The 6,000-nt window shown below is 37.2% G+C and overlaps 1 pseudogene; it reads left to right on the top strand.

Moving 5' to 3' along the window:
• Positions 1-4,902: 4,902 nt before the first annotated feature.
• On the top strand, positions 4,903-5,849 carry LOC118908103 (olfactory receptor 1052-like; annotated as a pseudogene).
• The last annotated feature ends 151 nt before the right edge of the window (positions 5,850-6,000 follow it).

Raw genomic sequence — 6,000 nt, 5'->3', positions numbered from 1 at the left:
AGTCTCTTCAACAGATGGTGCTGGCAAAACTGGACCGCTACATGTAGGAGAATGAAACTGGACCATTGTCTAACCCTATATACAAAAGTAAACGCAAAATGGATCAAAGACCTCAATGTAAGTCATGAAACCATTAAACTATTGGAAGAAAACATAGGCAAAAACCTCTTAGACATAAACATGAGTGACCTCTTCTTGAATATATCTCCCTGGGCAAGGAAAACAACAGCAAAAATGAACAAGTGGGACTATATTGAGCTTAAAAGCTTCTGTACAGCAAAAGACACGATCAATAGAACAAAAAGGAACACTACAGTATGGGAGAAAATATTTGAAAATGACAGATCCGATAAAGGCTTTGACGTCCAGAATATATAAAGAGCTCACATGCCTCAACAAACAAAAAACAAATAACCCAATTAAAAAATGGGCAGCGGATCTGAACAGACAGTTCTCCAAAAAAGAAATACAGATGGCCAACAGATGCATGAAAAGATGCTCCACATCGCTAATTATCAGAGAAATGCAAATTAAAACTACAATGAGGTATCACCTCACACCAGTAAGGATGGCTGCCATCCAAAAGACAAACAACAACAAATGTTAGAGAGGCTGTGGAGAAAGGGGAACCCTCCTATACTGCTGGTGGGAATGTAAGTTAGTTCAACCATTGTGGAAAGCAGTATGGAGGTACATCAAAATGCTCAAAACAGACTTACCATTTGACCCAGGAATTGCACTCCTAGGAATTTACCCTAAGAATGCAGCAATCAAGTATGAGAAAGATCAGTGCACCCCTATGTTTATCGCAGCACTATTTACAATAGCCAAGAATTGGAAGCAACCTAAATGTCCATCGATAGATGAATGGATAAAGAAGATGTGGTACATATACACAATGGAATACTACTCAGCCATAAGAAAAGGGCAAATCGAACCATTTGCAGCAACATGGATTGAGCTGGAGGGTATTATGCTCAGTGAAACAAGCCAAGCAGAGAAAGAGAAATACCAAATGATTTCACTCATCTGTGGAATATAAGAACAAAGGAAAAACTGAAAGAACAAAACAGCAGCAGAATCACAGAACTCAAGAATGGAGTAACAGGTCCCAAAGGTAAAGGGACTGGGGAGGATGGGTGGGTAGGGAGGGATATGTTGGGGAGAAAAAGGGGGGTATTAAGTTTAGCATGCATGGGTGGGGTAGGAGAAAGGTTAGGGCTGTACAACACCGAGAAGGCAAGTAGTGATTCTACAACATTTTGCTATGCTGATGGACAGTGACTGTAAAGAGGTTTATAGGGGGGACCTGGTATAGGGGAGAGCCTAGTAAACATAATATTCATCATGTAAGTGTAGATTAATGATACCAAAAAAAAGGGGCAGTTCCTGTGTGGTGACCTCCAATGAGTTCTACACAAGGGAATAAAGGGCATATAAAAGTGTAGGCAAAGGGTCTGTTTGTGTTTATACAGAGGATCAAAGCCTAATTTGGCTACCCTGAAAATGAACTAAGATACTATATGACAAAGAACTTCCAACATCAGCATTCTTGGGAAGACTCATGCCAGAAGATGATCATCAAAAACCCCAACAAAGATCCACGCACTGCTACAGCTGTAGATGCACTCATCCCACCAGTTCCTGGACTTGCCATGGGAATGAAGAAGGACATATCTAAGCTGGCCTGTGCATACAGTAAAACAACAAATTTGACTGGATCTATACTGTTGGAACTCAACCAAGAATTAGGAGAAGTGCAAATTGTAGCGCTCCAAAATCTTACAACTACAGACTATTTACTGTTGAAATAACATAAGGGATGTGAACAGTCCCCAGGAATGGGTTGTTTTAATTTGTCTAATTTCCCTCAGACTGTTAAGTTCAGTTGGACAATATCCACCATATCAGAGATAAGTTTTCACAAATGCCTAAGGTGCCTAACTGGTTTTCTTGGTTTCACTGGAGATGGCTGGTAATTACAGGTATGCTTTGGTTATGTAACTATACTCCTATTATGTTAATGTGTGTGCACAATTTAATTAGTAGTTTAAAACCTATACATGGTGAAGTTACTCTACAAGAAGATATGTCAAAGAAATAATCAATCTTCCCAGGTTTTCTTCCGCCTGCTACTTCTATAGCTTTTCTTCTTCCTTCCTAATTACAACCCTTAAATAGAATTCATGCCTCATATCAAATTTACCGAGTATCATAATTCTTCCAAGTGGTAAAGATACCTCAAGACAAATGCTGGGCATAGAAGCCACAGGGCATAAATATGCAAAGAAGTAAAAAGCTAACCTTTTCAAACAATAAGGCTTCTCTCTCACTTACCAACTTCACATTTCCCTGTATGGCCCCGGAAGATGACTGGTTAGCCAGAGACGGGTAAGATTCCTCAAGGGAGGAACAACCTAAGACAGGCACAGTCACAGGGGGGCCATCAGATGAGAAATTGGGGATCAACAGAGGTGAGGCTTAGAATCTCACCCCCCCTGTTCTGAGAGAAATCTTCTGCATACGTGGATGTTTTATTGCCCTTGTCTAGCTTGGATTAACACATAGTCTGCAGGCACACACCTGATCATCTACATTTGCTCTCTTACAACACTAAACTATGTTTTCTACCTTTATCTTGTATCTACCTACCACTTCAGCATTTTATTAAAAATAATAATAATAAAGAGAGAAATGTGGTATCCACATATAAATCAAGTATAAAAATCAAATGAGTATTCATATTTGTACTGACTGTTTATAGTTCATAATGCATGTGCAAAACTGAAAGTTTCTGTGATGACTGCCCTTGTACTGTTCACCATGTAACTTAATCACTATGTAAGAATCTGTTCTCCATGTAAGAACTTGTTTGTTATGCTTCAGAAGTTTGGAGACTGACGAAAATTAGGCTTTGGGTGGATTAATGATTGTGCATTGAGCATTGACTCCCCTATACAGAATTTTACTGTTTTTAACAACCATTGATCAAGAAATATGAGAGATGCCCTCACCAAAAAAAAAAAAGTACACACTTCCAATTGTAAAATAAATAAGTATCCATGATGTAATGTATAGCGTAAAGAATATAGTCAAAATATTGTAACAGCTTGGTATGGTGATAGCTGATACCTAGAATTATCATGTATATAAATGTTGAATCACTGTGTTGTACACCTGAAACTAGTGTAATGTAATACTGTGTGTCAACTACTCTTCAATAAAATATAATAATCTACAAAAAAAAAAAAGTTTGACTTTGAGTCCTGCTACGTATAACTACTATTACTTACGTATCAGTTACTGTAAACATCAGACAAACTTAGTTTTTTTCCTTTTCTTTTTCATTTTGTTTTTGTTTTGGGGAGAATATAAAGAAATAATCCATGGAAATGGGTGGTCATGAGGTTCCTAAATAAGCTAAGGTGTTGAACATTTTTTTCTTGCACTGATAAGTTAAGTTCATCTCTTTGACTATCCCATATACATACATTCTGCAATCAATCCAAAGTACAAAAAAAAAAGATGAAGAAGGAAAAAAAAGTATGTTCAGAGTTTAATTTGATAAACACTAGGGATGGGAGGAATTTGCAATTTTGCCCTTTATTCCTACCCTTTATCCAATACTTTGGTTTCTTTTTCTAATTTAACATCAAGATCAGTAAGCAACTTCTCCTGAAACAATGAAAAATCAATATTCTAATTCAATTTGGAACTTTTTTTGCCAAAGGATGAATTGCAGTCTGTCATAACTACATATTCCCAGCAGCACTACTCACCTGCCACTGTAGCTATTTAAGAACTAACAGGTATCTCCTTATTTCTTATTATTTCAGTAATCTTGCAATATGGTTTCTATTCTGAGTTTTACTTACCATTCTCAAGAAACAGTGCCTCCCAAGTGAAAGAATGATGAAGCCACCAAAAACATCACCCGGCTGTTTAAAATATTTATTCTTGTTTTTTATGTAAATGTGAAGATAAATTTTTTCAGACAAAATTTAGTAATAATCAACAAATGTACATAAATGGAAAAGATATTGAATATTCTAAGAAATGTATTGCAACATCAAAATAAAACCCCCAAATAATTGTGAAGTAACTGTACGTTTAATAGGTTTACTTCATTGTAACAGCTTAGCTTTGCTTTTTCTTAGAAAAATTATAAAGACTACTTCCTGAGTAAGATATGTCTATTAAATATCAAAGGTCAGTTATAAGTTGCTCTTCACCATGTTTCATTTTCCAGGTGAGAATGTCCTCTTCCTCCAATGCCAGTGGGTACTTTTCTCAGAAGCAGATGCCTCTGGTTATTTTCTAAGGATGACTGTAGATTTTGGGGATGTTAAGGCCTTGCCTTTTGTCATATTCAACTTAAAAAAATATGGACTATGAGCAAAACATGAAAAAATAAGTGGATATATATGTCAGGCTTCAATGTCACAATGCAATTTGTTCTTATCTCTTGATATATTTGACATTAGCTTCTCTTAAACCCAAAATGAGAAGTTTAAAGACACTTCAGATGGGACAGACTAAATTTCGCATTTTAGTTACTGTACTTTATAAACTGGACTTTTCTTGACATATTTTGGAATGTATTTCACTTTCATTTTCTTCTTGACATTCAGACCAGCATTTTCAATTCATCTGGAAGCTAAGACCCTGAAGTTTTCTATTTTTCACTCATGGAATTTCCTTATGGAATAGGTAAATGAACATTGCTTGAAGAGACTAGAGACTTTCTAGCTAAATGTTCCCCATTACAGATAAAACAACCAGAGAAAAGAAGTAAGTAACTCAAGCTGCACAGCTAGTTAGGGATGCCAAGCCACCTTGATAGTGATGCACAATTAGTCTCAGTTAATTCCAGTGTTCTTATCATTAACAGGTGCCAAGAAAAACAAACACATGGCTGCTGTTAATTTTACTTAGTTACCGAGTTTGTCCTTTTGGGACTGACAGAACGTGGTGAACTGAGAGTCATCTTCTTTGTGTTGTTCCTGCAGATCTATGCCATTTCTTTGGTGGGGAATCTAGGAATGGTCATTCTAATCCAAGTAACTCCCAAACTCCAAACACCCATGTATCATTTCCTAAGCAGCCTGTCATTTGTGGATGCCTGCTATTCGTCAGTCTTTGCACCTAAAATGTTGCTGAACTTCTTTGTGGAACGGGAGACCATCTCATTCTCTGCATGCATTGTGCAATATTTTTTATTCGTGTCACTTCTTACCACTGAGGGCTTTTTGCTGATAGCAATGGCTTATGACCGCTATATGGCCATTGTGAACCCTTTACTTTATACAGTGGCAATGACTAAAATGTTTTGTACTGTCCTGGTCATCGGGTCTTGTGTAGGAGGCTTAATCAACTCATTGACGCACACCATTGGCTTGGTGAAACTCTCCTTCTGTGGACCAAATGTCATCAGTCACTTCTTCTGTGACCTTCCCCCACTGTTGAAGCTGTCATGTTCTGACAAATCCATGAATGAATTGCTGCTTTTAATCTTCTCTGTCATTATTGCCATGCTCACTTTCTTGACTGTGATCATCTCCTACATCTTCATCGTGGCTGCTATCCTGCGGATCTCTTCAGCTGCAGGCAGACGCAAAACCTTCTCCACCTGTGCTTCACATCTGATGGCTGTGACTTTATTCTATGGCTCAATAACCTTTAGTTACATTCAGCCAAGCTCCCAGTATTCCTTAGAACAAGAAAAGGTGGTATCTGTGCTTTATACTCTGGTGATTCCTATGTTAAACCCACTAATTTACAGCCTAAGGAATAAGGAAGTGAAGGATGCTGTGAAAAGGGCCACAGAAATGAAATATTTTCCTTGTTAATTTCATACCATATGTTTTCCAAAATAGCATATGAACCAGTGCTTTGGATTATGACATATATATATATGAATTAATTAAAGCTTTAAGCCCAAAGGAATCTTAGTTTATTTAATTGGAACCCTCTGTTTTATAACAGAAAATAAAAGCCTAG

This window comes from Manis pentadactyla, chromosome 9, assembly GCF_030020395.1.
Source record: "Manis pentadactyla isolate mManPen7 chromosome 9, mManPen7.hap1, whole genome shotgun sequence".
Classification (NCBI taxonomy): Eukaryota; Metazoa; Chordata; class Mammalia; order Pholidota; family Manidae; genus Manis; species Manis pentadactyla.
This window is presented reverse-complemented; position numbering and strand designations above follow the sequence as displayed.